The sequence below is a fragment of the Anabrus simplex genome, chromosome 2 (assembly GCF_040414725.1).
Source record: "Anabrus simplex isolate iqAnaSimp1 chromosome 2, ASM4041472v1, whole genome shotgun sequence".
NCBI classification, from domain to species: Eukaryota; Metazoa; Arthropoda; class Insecta; order Orthoptera; family Tettigoniidae; genus Anabrus; species Anabrus simplex.
The window spans coordinates 1,076,619,583-1,076,645,699 of NC_090266.1; the positions used below are offsets into that span (position 1 = coordinate 1,076,619,583).

Sequence of the window (26,117 nt, forward strand, 5' to 3'; positions counted from 1 at the left end):
CTTATCACAGGCTTTTCGCCTGCAGGTTAATTCAGGCTTGGTTTCTCTCAAAATGTTTGCTCCCGCTCTCCTCCTGACCAATTTGATGTGATGGGTTTCCACTAGGATGATTTTGACAGCGATTTCAAACTGTTTTGTCATTTTTATAAACCAATAATTTGTAAACTATGAGGTCCACAACCTCACCATGTGCTACTATTATTCATTTCCATCTGCATCATTTGTTTTTCTCATTCCCTTGTTTCTTAGGTTAACGCAGTTTTTAGTATCAATTATTATTTCAAATTAACACCTGTTTCACTGAATTTTGTCGCAATAAGTTGTTTTTTGCTCTGCATATTGATGTAAATATTGTATATTTGTGCTAATTTTGTTTCCGTCTAGGCTCTCTTTTGTTTGTTTTTTCATTTGCGCTTTCATTATGTTTTTTAGTATTCTTTCAACTCATATTATGTAAATTATTCCAACCCCCCTAATTTTTTCACTGAAGATGGCTCAAACGAGCCGAAACATGTCTGAACTTGTTTACTCCGTCTAATGACGGAATATATGATGTATTGAATAGGAGGATACTTTCATTTTTCGCCATTGTAAAGTGAAAACCGTCAATACGGAATGATTCCAATATCTTGTAATGAGTGGTTTTCGTTAAATGTTCAAGTGGGCTTCAGATGGGCTTTGCGAGCCAGTGTGATGCTAAATCTGGACGTGGCTTATGAGCGGCTTGCGAGAACCAATAGAAGAAATTACATTTTTCCAGGGGAGGGACTTGAACAAAGACCTCCCTGCTGATAGACTCGGCTCTCCCCTGTGAGTGGGGGCGGTAGAATAACACCCGCGGTATCCTCTGCCTGTCACAAGAGATGACTAAAAAGGGGCCCCAGGGGCTCTAAACTTAGGGAACGTGGGTGGACGACACGGGACCCTTAGCTGAGTCCTGGCATTGCTTCCACTTTTGTCAGGCTCCTCACTTTCATCTATTCTATGCGACCTCCCTTGGTCAACCCTTGTTCTTTTCCAACCCCAACGGTATTAGGGTTGCGAATCCTAGGGAGCCTTTCATTTCACGCCTTTGTGGCCCTTTTTCTCTTTGGCTGACATCTTCATTTTTTTGAAGTGCCGCATCCCTCCCATTTTTTCTCTCTCTGGTTAGTGTTATATAGAGGATGGTTGCCTAGTTGTACCTCCTCTTTAAAACAATAATCGCCACCACTCGGCCCATAGTAAGCACGCTACGGTACTACGGTGGCATTGGCTAAAACCCACGGTGTGATAAGGCTTGATGCTCATTTTTCAGCATGGCTCTCAAGTCCAACCAAGCCACGTCCAGATTTAGCAACACCGCCTCGTATAGCCCATTTGAATTTGTCTGCTTAGCGATCTGATTGGCTAACTTGAGCAGCAGATAAAATGACAATGGCACGAGATATCGACATAAGAGTGAAGTTAGCGTTTCACGTTGTTTCTGACCTCCTGTACATATTTTGATTTGTTGCTTGTTCATTCTAGCAGTTCATTACAAATATAATTTGATTCACCAGGCAGGTACAAGGTCAAAAGAAGTATGAAATAATTGCTGCAGATATATTTATACTTAATATGTGGGTACATTACACTTTGTTACAAAACAACTCAACATCAAAATATAAAGTTATCATTACATTCACGTAAACCAATCATCTAGAGCGCACAACATGAACAGTTAGACTATTGCACACAGAACACACATTACATCCATGTTTTTTATGTCAGCAAGAAACAAACAGAGCTTTCGTTTGATGAAGCAAACACTGTTTTTTTCACTGACTGTAATATTTAGAATCTGAGTCGTGGAGGAAGGATTGTTTGAATCAGCACATTCATTAGGAAATAACTTGTGGGACAGAGATTTTGAATGAAGGACTACAACATAAATTGTTTTTTTGTAGATCAGTCTTTTGACCACTCCCCACCTCAATCGAGTATAGCATGTCAGCAATGTTTTCCTCCCTAAATAATTTAACTTCAAATACTTACAGATTATGTGTTTGCTTCATTAAACATTGTAACAGTATCTGGTAAAAAAATACTACACTCCCTACATCTTATGGAAGCTTGCTAGAGTTTTAGTTGTTATAGTTATCTTATAGTACCTAAATCTTCTTTTCCACTTTTTTTTTTTTTTTTTTTTTTTACAGTTCAAAAAATATTCTTCATCGGTGAACATTTTCATCATAACATACAGCATCTATATGATACATAGAAAATTACTATACACCACTCATCTAGCTATGACAGCACCAGCACAAAGGGGTTTTGCACACAAGCCATGTTAGAAATGTATTGTCATTCCTTAGTATAACAAGGATTGGGTACTGACAGTAAGACAGGCCCTTTGATCAATACAGGACTGAGAATGACACCTAATTTCTCTCCTCACATCCAGCGAGAAGTGGCAGTAGGGAATGACAGGACTAAGGTAATGAATTATTATCAAGTAATAATAATGAATGCTATGAAAAGACAAACTTGTTGGTATGTTCGCATTGCACTCTTGTATAATATTTTCACATTGAAATATTTTGTAATACTGTAGATTAGTGCAATTAAACAAATTTTATAAGCATATTACATTTCAAAACATGATAGCTGCAGTCGCTTAAGTGTGGCCAGTATCCAGTATTTGGGAGATAGTGGGTTCAAACACCACTGTCGGCAGCCCTGAAGATGGTTTTCCGTGGTTTCCCATTTTCACACCAGCAAATTGCTGGGACTGTACCTTAATTAAGGCCATGGACGCTTCCTTCACATTCCTAGCCCTTTCCTATCCCATCGTCGCCATAAGCCTATCTGTGTCGGTGCGAGGTATTTTGAACTTCATGTTCTACTGCTCGTTCATAACCATTTAACTCCGGAGCGTACCACTCAATTGCTGTGGAGTAACGTGAAGGTTTGTGATGTCATGTGGAATAGTGTGTTCGCATGTGATTCCACACTAATCCAAATTTAATTATGCTGACAATAATGATGATTTATCATTTAAATAAACAGATTTACAGTATTTACATTTTAATTTGGAGTGCAAATGACTCAAAAATGTATTAATGTTATGCAACTAGCACATAATATCTACGTTATATTAGTATTTCTTAATACATAAAACAGGTTGTCCAGCAGATCATAGACATAGTAGATACTTTGTACTTGTCGAGGGTGCAAGATTTAAGGTGTGTCAACCACATTCTCATGCTATGAGGGAAATACTAATTTTTATTAGTTAGAAACATGGAAGATACAGGATTGAGGGTTATTTACATATTACCTCTAATATATTCTGTACAACTGTTCAGGTTTTGTACATTGATGACAGCACCTGTTAAAACTAGTGACATAAAACTCTGTTTCTACATATGCACATGTTAACAAACCATTCCTAATTGTTCCAGTACAGTTTGATACTGAGCTGAGAAGGACTTCAACTGTGCCACAAAAAGTAATGTTTATAGGAGAATCAGTGCTTCTCATATATAAAATATGCACTTACATGCGATGAGGTCAATAATTATTAAAATATAGTACTCATGTGTATACTACTAAGTATTCAGTCATTTACACAGTGGTTAAAAATAAAATCAAGTTAGTTATTTACGGAATGTAACTTACTTTCTCAGACAGGATTGTTTTGTCTCATATACTGCTAACTGCTCTTTCTTTCATTATCCTTCCACTGATGTGTATTACAAGGACATTTATTTTTGTTTGCTCCAACCTAATGAAATTACTGTCTCTCTTAAGCCCAACCCCTCATTCACATTGTGGGAGGTGGACGATGGCATGAAGTAGGGGATTGCCTGTAGGGGTGATGTACAGCGGGATCTGTGTGTGCCCCATGACCACTATGGTGGCTGTGAAGGCCCTACAGGAACTCTGAAAAGTGAAGGCTAACAGGGCTCTGGTGAAGTCCTCAATGGCAGATGCGGCGGAAAAGGACACCTTTGGAATGGCAAAGCTGGAAGATGAGGCAGCCCTCTTTCCGTGGGGTTTAAAGAAACAAGGGGAAACTCTGCCTTGTGGTGAAAATGGATCTTCAGAGGCTAAGGGAGACAACCCCTACAGAAAACAGCAAGCTTGGAGGCTCAGGTGGCAGCCCCGCCACCAAACTCGTGTTGTTGCGGGCTAATAACTCGCACAGCCTTAAATATACATTATTAAAGAAACCGAAGTGAAACACAACCAGGAAGTTACCTCCAAGATGTATGAATATAACTGCTAAAGCTATTTTGTTCTCAGCTACGTCAAACCATCTTTCCATCCTGGGAATCGGAGAAGCTAGCTATCCAAACTTCTAACAAAAACTGAGAGCAAAAAAAAGGCTGGCTGGCTGGCTGGCTGAGGTAGTCAGATCAGCTGAACACATACTTTTCGAACATGAGGCGCTGGGTAGAATCAGACTGTCCACCTAGGACTACCAGGTGAAGAGAGAGAAAGAATCCAAGAAACCCAATAAGAACAGCCTGCAGCTTTGTGAAGGGAGCAGGTATATCTAGGCGGGAATGAAGGAAAAACATGGTAGCAAAAGTTCTTAAGAGGTCGACGCTAATTGGGAACTAAAATTTAGAGGCCCCATGAAGAAAAGAAGAAGAAGAAGAAGAGGGAAGTCGGATATCTATTTTTCCTTCACTTTTGTTCGCTGCAAGAAAAGCATATGAAGAAAGTCCAGTACATGCTGCAAACAACGTTCATGAAAGAGAGAACAATGCTATGAGGATAGCAATTATTAATAAAGTAATATTTATGAAAGTATAAAGTTGAGCTATTGTGAAAAGTACATAAAACAGTTGTATGACTAACCTAATAATTGCAATACTTTATCTACAATAACAAAAAACTAAATTTAAATAAAAAAGCTTTAAAAATATTTATTTTACAATACTTGCCCTATTAATGTCAGTGTACTATTTAAACTCAGTCTTCCTTGTCCAGGCCTAATTTTATTTTTATCTCTAAAATTTCTAATTGTTTCAATTCTTTATCAAGGTTTAAGGTCTCCATTTTCACCCTATGTTCAGCTTGTATACATTCCATTTTCATCCTATGCTCACTTTCTAAACATTCCAATCTTCTTTCATAAAATACTTTCTTCATGTCAAGTACACTGTCCCCAGTCTTCTTTCTCTTTGGCGACCTTGACTTTGTGACTTCAGTAGCAGTTTTTGAGGTGGAAGCAAGAGCAGTGTGAAGTTCATCTTGTAGGCCTATTGATTTGGGATCAGAAACCTGAAATAGAAGAAACAAAGATGTGTAGGCCTATTGCTTGCCAACAAATTTAACATATGTTAAAGGGACTAATGTAAGTTTTCTTCACTTACTTCTTCAATACAGGTACTTTCTACAACCTCAGTATGGGCTGGTATATCTTCCAGCAGTATGATATGTTCCATCTCCTGCGCTGCAATAGCTTGCGACTCATCTGAGGTAGTGACGGAAATAAACTCATTACCGCCGTGCAACTCTGAAACAAAACAGCAAAGGACTATATAGACACACCTCATCAACAGGAACTTTCTTTGAAAAGTAACAGCAAAATTATTTCGGTTTAAAAGGCAGGCGATACAAATATTTAGGTCTCTATAAGATAGCATCTTACACAGTAAAATGCAGCTCACCTGACATAACCTCAGGATGAAAACTGGCATCGTCATCATACGGATTGGCAAGGGGAAAAAATTGCGCCTGCAGGGCAGCAATCAATTTTTGTCCCGTCTCATCCACGGTTGGTTTTTTAAAATAACCACCTTCTGTCTTGTTCAGTTGAATCTTAAAAAAATGCATTAGGTTAATAGTTGGGTTGTTTTTGATACCGGTAACAAAATAACATTTCCATAATATATTTTATAACTTACCTTATCATGGGCAAATGCTTTCTTCGTTCTCTTTTTTTATATTCTCGTAACACAATTTTAATGTTTGCCAAGACCGATTAGGCCGATGTATGTTGCGAGAATTGAAATCTGTAGCAACATTTTTCCATGCATCCTGTTTTTGCGCGGATGTTATCGCATCCGTCATTTTCGACTCTATAATGTCTTTATATTTATCCAATACAATTTCTACTAGGAAAGCCTTATCCTCCTTGGAAAAATTAGGCGAACGGTCCTTTTTCTGCTTAATTTCAGACATAACTTTCTTCTTTTCACCACAGCACACGTGAATAAGAAGGAAAACAGTGTCAAAATGCGCGCGGCGACCAGCGATATTCAGCTGTTTCTGCGCTGTTGCCAAGCGCTCAAAAATGAACTGGGATCAGAATTGAACTTCGACTAGTTGATCTTAGGTCTGTGTTATACAACACGACACCGGTCTGATCATAGATCATTTTCCGACCTTAGATCAAAACTGATCTCCAGTCAGTGATGTTTATACAATCGGCCCTCAGTGTGCAATGATTCACTGTGTCTCGCTGCATTGGAGGCAGTGTTGCCAACTTAGCAGATTTTCCGCTAAATTTGACAGAAATAGAATACTGTCAGCAGGGAAATATATCATTCAGCGGACAGCAGATTTTTTGGCAGAATTCTAGATTATAGTGGAATTTAGTGTTTTATCCATTTTACGTTTTTTATTTGTACTCCAGTGTTGGTGTTGGTTCGCCCGTTCCTGGCGTATGTACCGGATGAAAACTTTGTAGACCAATTGATTCAATTTTATGTTTATTGCATTCAGTCGTCACAACAGTGCTTTCAATGACAACAGACGGTCAAGTACAAATCCTGTCGAACGTAACCTAACCCTGCGACAATCAGTGGTTTTCGGTGGATCACAACCTAATAAGTCATTATAATTTGTTTTCGGTTGATCACAACCTAACCTGTCACTATCAGTGGTTTTTGATGGAATACAATGGTTTTGTCACAATCCAATACTGTCCAGGGAATGCTACAGGCCTGCTGGCCTCGTACACCCCCAGACCCCCTCTGCTTGCATCTATCCCCATGGTCTTGTCACTAGCCGCACCTACCCAAACCAGCCCAATTGCCTCGTCACTAGCCAGACGTAACGAAACGCGTTGGTCTTGTTACTAGGTGGACCTAGCCAATCCAGACCAATGGTTTGGTCACTAGTTGGACGTATCTCATATGCTGTCATGTTCTTGTCACTAGCCACTTCTTACGTCATGCTCCCTTTCAAGAACCGGTTATTAAAGTTTCACCCAATCTAGTCGCCCCTTGATTTGCTATGTTTGATCTATGTTCACAGCTTTAAAATTTCTCAGCTCCATATTCATAATGATCCTTACTTTCCTATAACAGAGCATTTATGTTAATACTTTCACAATCTTTCTCCATTATGATGATATGCGGACTGTCCTCTTTAATAGTCTCATACTGGGCAAGTTAGTCATGCAGTTAGGAGCGCGCAGCTGTGAGCTCGCATCCAAGAGATAGTAAAACAAATAGCAAAAACAAAAAGTCTCAGGAGATAAAATCTGAGGCTTGGGCATCAGTTTAAACAAAAATGAAATGAGAAATATCAGTGATATATATTGCTGATAGTGATATATATATCCTGAATAAATGTGTGAAAATGGGAAATTGCAGAAAACCCTCTTCAGGAATGCCAATCTCTAAGTCCATAGTCATTTTAGCGTTGTCACTCAGCCGAAATGTCACATTAGAGGTATTTGTAAAAGTCTTATATATAGGCTGTACAGATACATAGTACATTACCAATTCTATCTCGGTACCAATGAGATGAACACTGCGTAGCGGTTTCGCTCTATAGATAAATCATATTATAGTGAAAAAATTTGTTTTCAAAAAAACGTCTGTCCAGCATGAAGGTCCAGAAGAAAAATACTTTCATTGGAATTCTTATTTATGTGTTCACCACCCTGGTAGGCTTACAACATGAGTGACAGGGGTTTAACATAATTTGGAAGGAATGTTTTGTGTGCGATGAATGAGTACCAGGTTAACTACTGGGGGCAAATGCAATCGTGGATAGAGCTTACCACTCTACCCCACCAACTGCCAACGTTATGGATAGTAGAAGCATTTACCTTCCACCCTTCCAATGACCTTCATGCTTTGTTCGGAGATGACTTTGCTTTTTGCATTTTTAAATATTAGTATTCATGTTTATTATGTTTGTTTATTTATACCCCTGCTTTGTAATTCAGTGACCATGGAATGGCTCTTGATGTTGTGAATTATGTTTATATTTAGTTGTATTTATTTCCTTTTTTTCCTTATTTCCTTGTTGCACACTTTTGTTGTTATTATTATTACTACTACATATCCCTTAAGTACCGAGCTCAATAACTGCAGTTGCTTAAGTGCGGCCAGTATCCAGTAATCTGGAGATAGTGGGTTCGAACCCCACTGTCGGCAGCCCTGACATGGCTTTCCGTGGTTTCCCATTTTCACACCAGGCAAATGCTGGGGCTGTACCTTAATTAAGGTCACGGCCGCTTCCTTCCCATTCCTAGGCCTATCCTATCCCATCATCGCCATAAGATATATCTGTGCCAGTGTGACGTAAAGCAAATAGCAAAAAAACATGTAAGTAAATTAAAGTCCAACCCCTCGTCCACATTGTGGGGGACGGGCAACGGTACGAAGCAGGGGATACCCTGTAAGGGTGAAGTACAGCGGGGACCTTGTGTGCCCCAGGACCGCTACGGTAGCTGTGAAGGCCTTACAGGAACCCTGAAAAGCAACGGCTAACGGGGCTCTGGTGAAGTCCTTAACGGCAACTGAGGCAGAGAAGGAGACCTTTGGTACGGCAAAGTTGGCGGAGGAGGCAACCCTTCCCCTTGGGGTAAAATAAAGAGGAAAACCACTGCCTTGTGGTGAAGAGGGATCTTCAAAGGCTAAGGGAGACTACCCCAACAGAAAACAGCAGGATTGGAGGCATAGGTGGCAGCCCCACCACAAAGCTCGGGTGCTGTGGGCCAATAACTAGCACATCCTTAAATTACCTTATTACAGAAACATCAACAATGAGAAACCGGACTGATCCAAAGATGACGACCTTTGGCCTGAAAAGACTAACGAAAATTGGGCTATGGAATGTGAGGACTCTAGCACACGAGGGCGAAACGCTGGCAACCAAGAATGAGTTAGCTGGAAAATTTATAATGTCCAATAACGGACCATTTATATTGGTATTATAAATTTACTCATTCAGGACAAATATTTCAGATTCCCTATGGGAATCAACATCTATATCATCTGATGGCCAAGCAGGCATCAATTTTTGATAATGAGACAAAGTCTCTTAGTGCATTGGCACTGCCGGTGGCTCCAGTCAGCCTACACAGTGGCCTCCACGGTATGCACTAGCCAGCGTATTGGTAGGTGTGCTAGGTACCAACTGATGAGCCCACCCTAGCACACGAGGGCGAAACGCTGGCAACCAAGAATGAGTTAGCTGGAAAATTTATAATGTCCAATAACGGACCATTTATATTGGTATTATGTGAGGACTCTGCGGGAAAGTGGAAGGCTACGACAGGCAGTGGCATGTATGAGGAGTTATGGCCTGAACATCCTAGGTTTCAGTGAGGTAAGATGGACTGAGTTTGGGGAATTGGCAACCCATGATGGAGCTACATTTGTATACTCTGGAAGACCCGAGGGCGACGGAGCGAGTTATGGAGTTGTGGGTATATTAATGGATAAGGAGGCCAAGAGGAGCCTTATGGGGTCGTACCCAGTGACGGAAAGGGTAATAATGGCATGTTTTAAGACCAATATTAGAAACATTGTGTTGATAGTATGCTATGCACCTATGGAGTCGGCGAAGGAGGAAGACAAACAGGCGTTCTATGGACATCTTAACAGAACGGTTAAGAAACAGAAAAGGAAGGATATCATCCTAGTTGGAGAAGATTTGAATGCAAAAGTGGGACAGGACAACGAAGGACTTGAACATATTATGGGAAGGCATGGTTTAGGGGAACAAAATGAGAATGGACAGCTGTTTGTGGACTTCTGTGCAAGCCATGATTTGGTTATTGGTGGCACTATATTTCCACATAAAGACTGCCATTAGGTGACATGGGTATCACCGGATCATAGGACAGAAAACCAGATAGATCATGTGGCTATTGGACGAAGGTAGAGGAGTTCATTGTTGGATGTGAGGAATAAGAGAGGTGCGGACATTGGTAGTGATCACCATCTTGTTGTGGCTACCTTTAGAATGAAGATACAGGCACAAAAGAGAAGGATAGAGCAAATAAGGAAGCAATATGATGTTGGAAAGCTAAGGGATGACAGAAATGTGAAAGAAGCCTTCAGGATAGAACTAAAGAATCGATTCCAAGCACTCATTGAGGTGGAGGATGAAACTATTGAGGAAAAATGGGTGAAGACTAAATCTGTATTTACTGATGTAAGTGAAAATATCCTGGGTTTTAAGGACAGGAGGAAAAAAGACTGGATGACTGACCAGACATGGGAAATTATCAGACAAAGGAAAGAGATAAAGGAAGTAATGAATGCATGTAAGACACGAGCAAGGAAGGCAGAATTGCAATCCAAATATGCTGCAAAGGATAAGGAAGTAAAGAGAAGTGTGAGGAGAGATCAAAGGAAATGGATAGATGACCTATCTCAACAAGCAGAGGAGGCAGCCAGAAAGGGAAATCTTAGAGAACTCTATACCATCACCAGAGTTCTGGCAAGGAAGCAGATGCAGAAAAACCGTCCAGTCAGAAACAAAGATGGTGTCCTCCTAACAAACCCCGAGGATCAACTGAAGCGATGGCAGGAACATTTCTCTGCGGTGTTAAACCACTCCTTGGAGGAGCAAGTAGATGCAGGAGAAGGCGAAGAAGAGGAAGAAACCCAGCCTGACCCAAGGATTAAAGTCTGCGTTCCAACAGTGGAAGAAATCAAGTGGGCATTGAGAGAGTTACATATTGGTAAGGCAGAAGGTGTTGACAATATTCCAGCAGAAGTCATGAAAGTTGATATGGATACCACTGCCAATATGTTGCAGCCGCTATTTGAGAAGATATAGCTTAATGGAGAAATGCCGACAGATTGGAAATGTGGGTTGCTGGTGAAGTTGCCAAAGAAGGGCGATACGTCAAACTGTAACAACTGGAGGGGCATTACGCTTCTTTCAATCCCTAGCAAAGTCTTCACCAGGGTTCTGTTGAACAGAATTAAGGAGTATATCAACTTGAGGCTCTGACGGGAACAGGCAGGCTTTCGATCAAATCGCTCATGTGTAGAACAAATAAACACCTTGAGGATAATTCTGGAGCAGTGTGCTGAGTGGTCATCTCGCCTCTATGCAGTGTTCATCAATTTAGAAAGAGCTTTTGATTCGATCAACAGAGAAGCTATGTGGAAGGAAGTGAAGCGGTATGGAGTGCCATCACAAATTACCAACCTCATTCAAGAAACATACCGTGATTATACATGCAGAGTCATACATGAGGGCCGTGTATCTGAGCCTATATCTGTACGTTCAGGAGTACGTCAAGGTTGTATCCTCTCGCCAACCATGTTCCTGGTGGTGATTGATGCGGTAATGCGGAATGTAACGTGAAATGTGAAACGCGGTATCCAGTGGGGATTGGCTAATAGGTTAGAAGACCTAGACTTCGCTGACGATGTGTGTCTCCTGTCTGAGGCACATGGTGAAATGCAATCAAAGATTGAAGACTTGGTAAAAGAAGGAAAAAAGTTGGGACTAACGATTAACTCAAAGAAAACCAAGGCCCTAAGGATGAACACCAACAAACTAGACCCATTTGTCTTCAGTGATGAACCTATAGAGGATGTGGATAGTTTCACCTACTTGGGCAGTGTAATTACCACAGATGGAGGAGCAGTACAGGATGTTTCTCAACGTTTACAAAAAGCAAATGGTGCCTTTGTTCGGCTCTATCCAGTATGGAAGAACAACAAAATATCTATCAGGACCAAACTTCGCATTTTCCGAAGTAATGTCAAGGCTATTCTACTGTATGGGTCCGAGACCTGGAAGGTGACTAAAGTGGTTACCTCCAAGTTGCAGACCTCTGTCAACCACTGTTTAAGGAAGATTTTAAACATCTACTGGCCGGAAGTAATCTTCAATCATGAGCTATGGAGAAGGACGGGTGAAACCAAGATGGCCATACAGATAAAGCTGCGGAAATGGAAATGGATAGGGCATACGTTGAGGAAAGGGAATGAAGCCATTGAGAGAGAGGCACTGGATTGGAACCCGCAGGGTAAAAGGAGGAGGGGAAGGCCCAAACAAACGTGGCGAAGATCTGTACACATGTGCATAGTTCTTGCATCCATGTATAATTGAAGAACTGAAGATCCATATACAGGTAAGTGGGTCGCCCATGTGGTAGGCCTATTAAGCGTCATAAGAAACTGAGTGAACTGGCTGTGCAGTTCGATCACATTGCTGTGAGCTTGCTTTCAGGAGATGGTGGATTCGAACCCTACAGTCGGCAGGTCTGAAGTTTCTATGTCTCCCTCATTTTCATTTCAGGCTAGTGCTGAGGCTGTACGCTTATTTTCATTTTAAGTCCTAGGCCTCTTTTGTATCCCATTCTTACCTTACAACCTGTCTTCATGTGATTTAAGCCAATATATATGTAAAAATCTGGTAATATTATTTGACTCATTAGTGCTCCTGTGCATTTCCTGTACATTTCCTGGGTTGAGATACACCAACTTTCAAGATGAAAATATGTTTAAGATGCCCCTCATCCCCTACTGCTAATTGAAGAAAGAAGACAGCGTCCAAGCAAAAGGAAGGACACTGGGCTGAGCGGGTCAGACGGCTGGTATTTGAAGGTACTGAAATACATCCAACTCATGTTCGTAGATTTACTGGCATGTAAAAGAACTCTTGCAGGACAAAATTCCGTTAAAGTACTTAGTAGGATGTAAAGCTATTAGCATTATTATTAAAAGGAAGGACAGATATGTCCTGTGTGGTGAACTTATAGGAACTGCAATGAATTATACAATCTATATTCTCTCTCCCTCTCCCCTCCTTAACAATATAGTCATAGTAATGCGTACAACAGAATAAAGGCAGGAAATGTTTAAAATGAATTTAACCGAGTGAAAGAGAGAATGTATGACTAGCTCATGTTGGCGGATTCGAGTCCGGCGGTATTTGAAAGTGCTCAAATATGCCAGTCTCATGTCTAGATCTACCGGTACATAAAAGAACTCTTGTGGGACGAAATTCTGGCACCTCGGCATATGTGAAAACCATAGAAGTAGTTAGTAGAACTAGTAACATTATTATTCTCAGTTCCACTGTGAGCTTGAAAGCTGATCTAATTTCCGTTCATGTAGCTTGGCACATTAGTGCTCCTATATGTTTCCTGGATAACCGGCCTGCAATCTGAAAATATGCCTAATAATCTCTCTCCTTTACTGGTTAATGTAGAGAGAAGGAAATGTCCGCACAAAAGAAAGGAAAGGCATTAAGTAATGTCTGGAATTCTCAAAAATCACACTGCAAAGACTTATTAAATAAATTGCATCGTTTAACATGCCCCTCTTTTCAAGAATATGGTTATAGTACGCCTACTGTACATCACCATAAAGACAGAAATATGTAACATTAATTTGAGTGAGAAGTGTGTTTATTTCCTTAAATCCTCACTGAGTGTGGAAACCAACTTAATTAGGAATATCTTGATTTATTTCATCTTAACTTTTATCATTTACTAGGTTAGGGGAACATTCATTATCGATACTTACATTGAAGTTACTTTGTTACGGTTACGCCTGGTGATTTTTGTATGTAACTAGGCAGGTTGGCAGGAGTGATCAGCCCTTACAAAAATGAGAATCAGGCGGCGATATTTACTTTTTAGTGTATGGCCTTACGTACCGATTACTATAAAATGAGTATGAGTGATCAGCCCTTACAAAAATGAGAATCAGGCGGCGATATTTACTTTTTAGTGTATGGCCTTACGTGCCGATTACTATAAAATGAGTATGTCAATGGGTTAATTTAAATGTCTGCAGTTCCCAGTTTATTTCAGTTTCGCTATGTGATCAACAAGGCACAAGTACTATCACTTAAAGATGTAGGACTCTATCTTCGGAAACAGTGCTTCTCCCGTGGTCAACTGTACGTTGGAAAGGCGAATGCATTATACATCTTAGCTCCAAATGGCAAAACACTATCTGGAAGCTCTATATGGAAAAATTAGTTGTTTAAAAAAATATAATATGGTCTTTTATAATGCTTTAATATTATTTGTAGCATTCACCAACCCAGTACCTTAAGCATTGAAAGTAACAATATAATTTAAAACAAAATAACATAATTCATCCAATTTATACAAAAATGGTGTTATTAAATGTTTGTTTTTAATTACCGGTAGCTTCAAATAAATGGTTAAAAACATCCAACAGTTGAATTCATAATTCAGATGAAGCCGCTATTTATTGTAACAGAATAGTTGACAAGAGTATTGAATAGGTGGATATGTGTTTAGAAATTTTCTTTTGTTGTCTTAAATACAGTTTAACATAACCAACTTCAAATTCGGAAAATCTATTAGGAATGTATGGTTATTCCAGGGATTCTTTTATGATACAGACCACTATCTGATTTACAGTGAACTATTATTAGGCCTAGGTTAGAGAAAGTGCTGTCTGTAGTTAAATGCAGATAGATTATCTCCACCACACAGGAATTAGGAGTACGGTATGTGGAAAGATTAGTGAAAGTTCCAAGGAACAGACAGTAAGCAGGTTCATAATATAGAAAGAGAATAATCAGAATACATTGACGGTGGAGTAGAAACAGCAACAGAATGCCTAGGAACAACTGTGAGTGAAAATAGGAACAAGTGAACATCTTGGTAGAATCAAGAAGTCAGGCAGTTATTTAAACATAAATAGGCTGATTAAAAATAGTTCCATACAACTGATGGTTGGGAATTGTAAAAAAAAATGGAATAATTACAACAAATCTCCCAGCATGAGACTGGCATGTTTGAGCATCTTCAAATACCACTGAACATGACAAATTTGGCTCTGACAGCCATCAATCACTCTAGCATCTGAGTCACTCAGCTTGATAGAGCTTATTTGTTGATTTACTGTTTTGGACTGTCTTCATCTTCTTCTTCTTTTTTTTTTAAGAGTTAAATACTTGAATACATTATTCCAGTCACTGAGTCTATACTGTACATGTACTTCACCTTCACTTGTTATACAATTTATAAAGTGTTCTTTACTGCCATGGAATTAAGAATAAAGGAAATAAAAATGAAGGCCACATAACAGAGTTATTTATTTATTGAAATAAAACAATACAATTCTAGTACACTAAGAACCTATTAATCAGTCAGTAATATTCCATAACAACTGCCAGTATCACTGGTTTTATATTAAAAATAAATAGATTATACAATTATAATAGCATACAATTAAAAGAGTATAAGAATAATACTGGAAGTAAGATTATGTCACTTACACAGAGAACATAAGCACAAATAAGCTAAAATAAAGCAAAATAAGAAACAATATTAAATAAGTACAACAAAGTGTTCAAAAGCCATGAAGAAGGTTGGGGAAGTTCAAGTCTGGCTATGGTGTTTGTTGAATGTCGACAAATACAGTAGAGATAATACGCGACACTTACGGATTTCGCCTTGCAAAAATGGGAGACAATTCAACGGTGGCGCTCCTAGTGACTTGACCTGAACAAATCGCGCTAAATTCAAATATCAATAGAAATGTATATAAGGAAATGGATAAATAAATTACGTCTAGAAAGAAAGTGTTATTGAGATATTAACTTCGAAGTTGCTAAAGCAATTCTGGATAAATGAATGAAGAATTATTTAAAAGGTTATTATTCAAAGACTGAAATTAGACATATAAACAAGAAGTGAAATGGACTGGTGTGAAATGGCTTGATCTTTCATTTATGCATTACTTTTTTAGCTTTAGCATTCCTGCCTGAACTCTTACGGTTGGATTTGTCTTTTTTCTCATTTAGAAACATTGTATCATCACATTAAGACACTTGTCAATAAAAATATCGGCACATTCCTTACACATATGATGCAATGAATTAACATTTAATAATAATAATAATAATAATAATAATAATAATAATAATAATAATAATAATAATAATAATGTTTTTGTTTTACGTCCCACTAACTACTCTTTTACGGTTTTCGGAGATGCCGAGGTACCGGAATTTAGTTCCCAGGAGTTCTTTTACGTGCCAATAAATCTACCGACACGAGGCTGACGTATTTTAGCACCTTCAAATACCACCGGACTGAGCCAGGATCGAACCTGCCAAGTTGGGGTCAGAAGGCCAGCGCCTTAACCATCTGAGCCACTCAGCCCGGCGAATTAACATTTAATAGCTGGACAATTTTCCTCCTAACATGAAGCCTACTAACAGAAAGATAATCTATAAAATCCCGGCTTTAATCTGAGAAGAGGGATAAAGAAAGAAAAGTATGAAAATGTTGTCGGTAGTGATGCTTTAAGGAATATTTACGTACAATTAGAGCAAAAATGTAACATACCCTTGGCTGTATTGTCGAGGATTTCTAAAGTCGCTGGCCTGGAAATGATCTGAACAGATCTTATAATTCTTATATAAGCGTAACATCCCTTATTTCTTGTACACCTTATCCAAATCGCTTCTGACATTTCAAAACCCACAGATCACACCTACAACACATCGGTATTGAAGGTTAACTGCTGCACTATAGAATAAAATATGCGTATTACATTTTATGCCAGTTAAAATATGGGTCAAGCAGGTCAGAAGATTATGAAGTACTATAAAAATCTCTGTCACTGGAAGAATATACATGCAAACACAATATTACTTACATGTTCTTGTCATGAGGGAACCTGAAGAACGACCGCGCATTTTTCTCTACTTCATAATTACTGCAGCCATACACAGCATATACCTTTCCCCTCATGTTGAGAGGAGATACCAAGGAATGACACACACTACTATTTATTTCTGTCAACTCACTGAAAACGCACAAATAACATCAAAAACTGCACACAAAAATACATGTGCTCTTATGAGAGAATCAGTACTGTTCAGGTCTATCTGCTAGAGTGAGCTCCAGTAGCTGTCCCTCGATATCTTGCTCAGTGTCGCGTATTATCTCTACTGTATTTGATGTCGATGGCAAATAGATATTTGTGAGCATGGTTTACAGTGGAGTATATTGTTTGGTTTTAGAAATGTAACTTGTTGATATGGAATATCTTCCTGAGGTTTAAACAATACCATTTTGAGATTTTTAGAATTTAAGTAAAGAGGAAAATGAACGCAATATACACAAGGTAGTTGCGGATGACACTTCAGATGATGAAAAGATGATGCTGACAGTTGAAGAGACGAGCAAATTTTTTGGAGTACAGGTTTTTGCAGGCATTATAAAAAATCGACTTCAGAAATCTATTGGTCTACCAAATATATTTTTATCATCAATAAAGCTATGCCCAGGAACAAATTTAATCAAATCTTAAATTTCTGAACATATCACTTAATTCTATCAGCTAGGTTTTATGAAATTAAAGTTTAAAAGTGACCTTGTAAAGAGTACGAAATTAACAGAAATGCCTGGTGAAGGAGATCTGACACCTACTACTGGACTTGGCATCGAATATGTAAGAGCCACGAATATCAAACAACTTCCTTCACGTTGATTCAATTAACTATTCCTGTCATTCTTGTCCTACCCACTCCTTATCTCATGTTCCCCACCTCCACCAAGCAATGTTTCAAACCTGTTTCCAACCTTTCTACAATGGCATGCTAAAGGCAAATTAACTTCACATACTTCCAAACCAAAGAGCTTCCCAGAATATCAAAATAAGCATTCAAAAGTGAACGTGAGTGAACATTTTGACCAATAATAATTGTTCAATGGTGGACATACAACATTTTTATGTCTCTTGGAGTTTCAAGGGCAAATTTGTATTACTATTTTCATCAGAGTATACTTCAATTATCTCACTGATGCCACAAGCAAGGATGGCTCTATACCTATAGTACAGAAATGTTCCAAGTAGGTGCCCGCAGACCTCAGCAAAACAGAAGTTTGCCAAAAATCATATGAATATATGTTGCTTTGCACACTTTCTTTCAGAGGAATCTAATCTTAATAAAATATGATATGGAAGGAAACATGGATCAAATAATAACCTTAGAAATTAAGATTTTGGAAAAGAGAGTAGGATGATGCCTCACATGAAAATAAAAGTATGCAATATTCACAGTTTTTATATATTAAAAATAATTGAATGTTAATCATAATATTGATGAGTTCTTTATTATTTAATCTATATTTTTATATTTTATCACACGAAAATTAAACATAGCCTTGAAAACTTCAAATATAACAACAACAACAAGAAAAAGGTGTTTTAGACTGCCACTTCCCCAACCTCTCCAACAGTCAGAATGACTAGTGAATTCAGTACAGTGCAAGCAGGAACATATTAAAGCAACACTTTCAGAAGTTAGAACTTAAATGCATTGTAAATAAGACATGTAAGCCATGCCTTTTTATAAACATATATCACAATAGAGGATCACCCCAAAGGAGGGAACTCGTCATCAAGAATAGTATATTTGCAATACAGTGGAGAGCTGCTGTTAATCCTGAGCCAATTCTGAATACACTGAAAGCAAAAAACATTCAGTTTCAGGTTTTACACTGATATATACAGTATTTACAAGGTATAAGCAGTAGAAATACCAGTATTTTGTGGTGTGAAAAACAAAATAATTTTATATAATTTAAGATACTAATAGCATACCTAGTTCAATATATATACAGTCCTCTATAAACAGAGATAGGAACAGGCAAAGGAACTCGTAACAGGATAAACACGAAGACAGGTCAGTGTAGGGAGATGGTAAGCAACACAAGGAGCCAAGGATATAAATGGGGAAGAAAAAAATCCACAATGACAAAAGGCTCCTAAGACTATATATTTATATTAGCCATTTTACCCCTCGTTGACAGAACTATCACTCGGTATGGGCACGAATACATTTCTGTCGATCCGTCATGTTGTTGCAGACATTGTGATGTACTCTTTTTCTTGCTCTCTCTACCCCTGTGCAGTACCATCTCTTCCTTCTAAGTATCAGGTTAATATTGAAAATACAGAGAGATGTATAAACGTCGGTATGATCTCCACGGAGTTAATTATTGGTTCCTGGACTTAAAGTTACAGATGACCGCACCGATAGGTCCCCTATTTTTTCATTGTATTCGGAAAAAGTTCAGACAAATTTTGTATGAGTAATTTTCCTGAAAAACCAATGATAAAAGACACACATTGAGTTTTATGTTCTAGGCCCCCACCCTCCAGCTGAATTTTTAACAACTTACACTAAAATAACACTTGCCCTTATCCTACACTTAAATACTAAGCTTTATAAAAATTCGTCAATCTGTTTTCTCATGATGCCGTACTGTAACAGAATAGGCAAAAATTAAACTGAACCCGACGTAGGTTACTATTTGTCCTATCTGGTATGAAAACCAAGTGTCATGCTGATATTAAAAAAGTACAGAAAGAAAGAAGATTTTATATATATATATTTGTAGGAAGTTCAGTGACTTAAGTCACATATTATTAATTTTACAATAAAACCAGTTAAAGTGTCAATTCAAAAGAATCTATGAAATGAACAAAGCATTAAGGAAGCAGTACGTACGTTTTCTTGCTATTCATGCATATACTGGGCAGAGTTATTTTAGGTGTGGTCAAAAGATTGAAATATTGTTTAAAAGTGTTAAATAACAGACTTGGGACTCTACTCCAACGTTCATCGACTGACCTTCAAATGAGGGCAATAGAGCCTAAATCCATGTCGTTTAAAAGACAAAGGAACTTGCATTTATTCAATAACACAAGTTTACATTAAGCACGAACAATATGATAATGAAAGCTCAGAAACCGTCTTCATTGGCAGAATAATCAACCCACTGGAGGAATGAAGTAAAATTTTGTAGTAATCATGGCAATATGATGGTAAAAATTGCAGTACATCATGAGATCATTCTATTTTTGTATTGGAATTGGATTGTGGTATCATACTTCCAGCTGTGCTGGTAAAGTCACTTTGAGATTCCATGCCTATCTCTAAGTCTACTGCATGGAAAGCGGAGTCTTAAAATGATGATTTGTAGTAATGAATTCCTAGTCTAGCTTGTAAATGAATGTACTGAGATATCAGAAATGTCTGATTATCAATGTTGACTTTGCAAACAGCGAAGGTGATAAAGTTCATAGTTGGTTCCGTATTGAATTAAGATTACACGTAAAGTAAATGCTAAATCTTGTTATTGATATGTATTAAGAAGGTGGAAATAACAAGATTTAGCATTTACTTTACATGTAAACAGCGAAGGTCGAAGTCCTAGGAGCAGAGTACAGAAAATTGTTGAAATACACCTTTTCTAAATTAATAACATGGTATTTGGAGGAACATTGTCACACCAGCTGTTCCAATGCCATGGAGTTAACTGGGGTTGACACCTAAAGGCACCAGCAGTTATCTCACGAGTGTTGGGAATGATGCCTTTAGGCATTCTTATAATTCTAAATGTATTCATACATTGCGTTAGCCGTCTATTGGTGTCTGACTATTCTTAATCACTTCTGCAGTCTACTAATGTACTTTAAAACTATCTTCCTTTATACTAGATGTGAATATTACTGTCCTATTCATTTATATTCTTTGACTCCCACACAGAAGAGGCAGCATTGTCAGATGAATCAAGCAAAGTATAATGTAGAGTTGTAAGCTTTTTTAATTTTATAAAAAATGTATGCTATTTGTCAAGAATTGAGTCAGAAGGCACTTTTGCAGGTTGGCAGTACTTACTTTGTATGGTATACTTATTTTTTCCTCACTTGCATCAGTGGCTTTAAACCTGTTGCAATATTCTGCATCTTGCAAGTGTAAGCTCAATGCAGTTTCAATACCTTTCTCTTCCATCTCAATCAAAGCCTGCTGTAGCTTAGCATGATACAAGTCACAGATATCACAAGTACCTGTTTTGGAAGTTTTAACCTTTTCTGAGCAGAACATGGATTTTAAATCCATGAGCGGAGAATGGATATATCCGGCCCGGATATAATCCTTATTCAAAACTGGTGCAGATTTTTGCTGTAATAGTTAATGCTAGGCTCAGGAGATGACAGCACCAGGCAGGCACAGGTTTGATAGTTAATATCACAGCTAGAGACCTCTGTGCCTTCACAAATATCTGCAGGCAGCTGTGGATTCAGATGCATGCATTTGATATTGAGTAGGTGTTAGAGAGTGAGTTCATACTTCTGATGTTTATTTGGTGATGTTCGCAAAATGTCGCGGAAAAGGCTATGGACTGATGAGGAAATAGTATCTTTCTTTTTGCAAGTGGCTTTACATCGCACACAGACAGGCCTTATGCCGATGATGTAATAGGAAAGGGCTAGGAGTGGGAAGGTAGCGGCCGTGGCCTTAATTAAGGTACAGTCCCAGCATTTGCCTGGTGTGAAAATGGGAAACCACGGAAAAGCATCTTCAGGGCTGCCGACAGTGGGATTCAAACCCAATATCTCCTGAATGCAAGCTCACAGCTGCGCGCCCCTAACCGCACGACCAGCTCCCCCGGTAATAGTATCCGTTTCTGATGTGAGTGATCGTATTTCTAACAGGGTATATTAGTATTTTGACAGTGATAGTGAAACAAGTGAAAGTGACGAGTATGAGAGCAAGAATAGCACAAGTGACTATGTGGCGTTTGACTGCAGCAGTGACTGAGAGTGGAGAGTTGTGTCAGACAGTGATCCATGGTCTAATCATAGGGTTCCCTTGTTAGATATAAGTCCTGATCCAGTTCTGATAGCAATACAGAGCCTATAGAGTATTTTGAACTATTTTTGGATGATGAATCGATAAATAGGATTCATGAATAAACCTGTCTCTACGGTACCATAAAAAAAACAGAAGAACTCTCCCCTCACCCAGAAGTCAAGGAAGGATAAACGAACGGGAACATCCTCTAAATTCTGACATATTACCTAGTACTTCTCTAAGGCATGTAAATAAGGTGCCATTCTTGACGGACATATTTCCCCATGATGAATTTTTACTCCCGCTTCAGAATCCACATTTCACACACCCTCCCAAAAATCAAGATCGTCTGAAAAAAATTCAATATGTAGAGCCAGTCATCAATAAAATTGGAGGAAAGTGTATGATTTATTATACCCCGTTGAAAAGATTTCTACTGACAAGAGTACTGTATCCTTCGAGGGGAGAGTTTCATTTAAGGTTTACAACCCAATGAAGCCCACACACACAAAAAAAAAAAAGTCCTAGAGGTATGCTGGGATAGGAAAGGTCTAGGAGTGGGAAGGAAGCAGCCGTGGCCTTAATTTAATTAAGGTATAGCTCCATCATTTGGGGGAGGGGCGGGGGGTGAAACTGGGAAACAATGGAAAACCGTCTTCAGGGCTGCTGAAAGAGGGGTTCGAACACACTATCTTCTGAATGAAAACTGATAGCTATGTGAACACTTGCTCGGTCTGTCTGACAGTGGTAACGGGTATGTGTACTCTTTCAAGCTCTGTACTGGTAAAGAGGAAACAAGTACAGACCTTCTAAAAACAAATCAAATTGCTTCTTCTTTCACCAAAGATCCCCAAAACCCTCCTTCTGGTTATTGCATTCATAATGACCAGCTCCTATCCATGAATATAGTAACAACAGGTACAGCCATGCCATCCCATAAAGACAAATCCAAAAGAAAAATCTAAACTAAAAGAAACAAGGGGACAGAAAATTTTCATAAAGATTCTAAACTTGCTTTTGCATGGAATGATAAAAAGACATATTATATCAGTCCTGTCCAAATACCCAAGCAAGCTCCAGATAGAGAAACCCAATATGACAGTAGACTACACAAAACACATGGGTGGTGTAAATCGTAGTGATCAATACATCTATACGAAAATGGAAAAATATAATGCGTCACTTTGACCTGCAGCCAGAAGTTTTTTAATAATAATAATGTTATTTGCTTTACATCCCACTAACTACTCTTTTACGGTTTTCGCAGACGCCGAGGTGCCAGAATTTTTCCACGCATGAGTTCTTTTACGTGCCAGTAAATCTACTGACACGAGGCTGACGTATTTGAGCACTTTCAAATACCACTGGACTGGGCCAGGATCCAACCTGCCAAGTTGGGGTCAGAAGGCCAGTGCCTCAATCGTCTGAGCCACTCAGCCCGGCTAGAAGTCTTTTTGCATCCCAATACATTCTTTGAAGTATACCACACTTCATGACATGTAAAAAGACCTGAAATTTGGTGTGTTTTTTGGAGAAACATTTTACAGTGTATATATGTAAAGTGCAGTGACTTGTGCTGTTAGTGCATTAATTTAACTTAACAACCAACAGATACTGTTCAACCTTCCAGTATAATAATAATAATTTCATCTGGCTCTTTCTAGCTGAGTGCAGCCTTTGTAAGGCAGACCCTCCGATGAGGGTGGGCGACATCTGCCATGTGTAGGTAACTGCGTGTTATTGTGGTGGAGGATAATGTTATGTGTGGTGTGTGAGTTGCAGGGATGTTGGGGCAGTACAAACACCCAGCCCCCAGGCCATCGGAATTAACCAATGAAGGTTAAAATCCCCTACCCGGCTGGGAATCGAACCCGGGACCCTCTGAACAGAAGGCCAGTGCGCTGACCACTTGGCCAACGAGTCGGACAAACCTTCCAGTATCAAAAGGTAAGCGTAATGCAGCTATGTTACAATTAAATTTAGTGCATTACAAATTTTATCTATATATTTAAAAATTTTGAAAAATATATTCTTCTCAGAGCCACGAAAGTATCTGCTTGGGAAAGTTTAAATGTTAAACTTTATGTTGAAATCTTCATGATACAGCCATAACTTTGCGGTATCTTCAGTAGGAATAGTCTTTTTCCTTGCAATCGTCTTTACCGAGTTCATGCATTTTTCATACACTCAAGTATGAACCCAGATAAGTCTGTTTTGATTGTTCATGGTCGTAGTGGCTTTCATAACTTTAGAAAGAGGAAATATGTGATACAACTTGTAGTACTGGCATGTGGCCTCCAAAGAGACTTGGGGTAGGTCTTTCCAGTTGACATCGTACCGGAGACCTGTGCATCTATGGGAATGGGGTCCTACCTATAATGAATTATAACGATGAAGACAGCATACACACCCAGCCCCTGAGTCATCAGATTTAACCAATGAAGGTTAAAATCCCTGACCCGGCCAGGAATTGTACCTGGACTGAAGGACAAGGTGTATTTTTATTACAGATTGCAATATACTTGGTGTGTTAAGGAACATGGTCTTGCACATGTTTCTGTACTATCTAAAATGAAATAAAAACACAACATACCTGCCTGTTAGACCATCAGATGATATAGATATTTAGTCCCAGAGGGAACTTGAAATATTTGTTCTGAATGAGTAAATTCTTAATTTCAATATAACTGGCACACTGGGGCAAAACACTGACAACCAAGAATGAGTTAGCTGGAAAATTTATAATGTCCAATAACTGACCAATGATACTGGAGTCTCTCTTGCTTTTGATCCATTGCCTGTTCTCAATCTGGTTCTAGCTGTAGGTGTTCTTTCAGTGCATGGTGATATAAATTATACTTCATATTACAGCCTTTGGATAGCCCTCCTGGTGGTCATGGTCATTAAGGCATTGAAGTCTAAACGGTCTGACACCGAGGTTCGAGTCCCGTTGGTTGAAAAAATTTTCCCCATCAGAATATTGGCCAGCAGGGTAGGTAGAGGACGTGGTGGAATACAATTTCTAATCACTAGATTGCGAGCCAAAAGCTTGGATTAAATTCCAAACCTCTCTGCAGTGCTCATATGGAGTGAGGGTATATGATGCTGTCGATGGTGATTCGTCTGTTGGATGGAGACATTAAGCAGACCCTTTGGTGCTATTCGACACGAGTAGGCTATGTGCTGGCCATTAACTCGTCTGATGAGATAGACATCAGGAAGGACATCAAGCCATAAAAAACCGTGAGGACAGATTCATCTCAACTCATACCCGACCCTGTAGAGAAACAGAACAAGAGTGGAACAAACATTACAGCCTTTTGATGAGTCTCAGTAATACTGGTATATCACTTCAGATATAACACAGCATACGATATGTGCATGGAGCTCCGACTGTTTTGCAAAGCCTTTCCTAACCTGTTTTTCTGACATTTGCTCATCAACCAGTATAATTTTTTTTTTCTTTTATTAGTAAGCCATTCAGATGAATGTCATGCCCATTTCCTCCCCACTTTCATTTGTAGGTCATTTTGAATGAACATTTCTCACCTTCAGTGTTGTATCTTCACTATGCATGGCTTTTTTGGGGGGGATTACTTCACTCTTGATAGGCACATCACAAGAGATGCTCGGTACATCTAATAGATAATACCAATGTGCATGTAGGATCCAATTATCATATTCTTCAGATGAATCAGGCTGAAGAACTGTTGGGTGCATTAGTCTTGTCTACAGCACTGTCATCAGAATTGAAATCATTCGGAGATATGTTATCTTCAAACTCACTGCGTTTTAAAATTTGTTGTGTGTGGCAGGTCAAAGCAGTTGGCAAATTAACATGTAACTGCTCAGCAATTACTGTACAGTTCAGCAGTTAACCAAGTAACTACGATGACTGCAAGAATAAAATGTACTAGCTCCATTACGGAGTTAAAGCCAGTACTGATAAAAATAAGAATATGTGAGTGGTAAAGGTACACAACCCTAACCCAGAAGATAAGTTCAAATAACTCGTTAACGCTGTGCGTGTCCATATGATCACGGCCTGCATTCTTTCGTTTAGATTGCTCTCAGTGCTTTGTACAGTGCTGGAATTGATTGCTGTGTAGATCAATTCAAGAAGCATGTGGCAACTGTGTGTGAGCATATTATTACGTGATACATATTGACTCATTGTTTCAGCGCACTTTTGTTTCGTGTCATGTCACAGCAACTGAATCATGATGGCGCGCTTCAAGTAAGTTAGATATTTCACATATATTTATGTTTAGATTACACAACTT

At 38.8% G+C, this 26,117-nt stretch overlaps 1 long non-coding RNA gene across 1 annotated transcript in view; it reads right to left on the minus strand.

Moving 5' to 3' along the window:
• Positions 1–15,257: 15,257 nt before the first annotated feature.
• LOC136863298 (uncharacterized) overlaps positions 15,258–26,117 on the minus strand; it is a 55,501-nt gene continuing 44,641 nt past the window's right edge. The window contains exon 3 of the long non-coding RNA XR_011017792.1: positions 15,258–18,656. This is a non-coding gene — a long non-coding RNA (uncharacterized lncRNA). The remainder of the gene's footprint in view (positions 18,657–26,117) is intronic.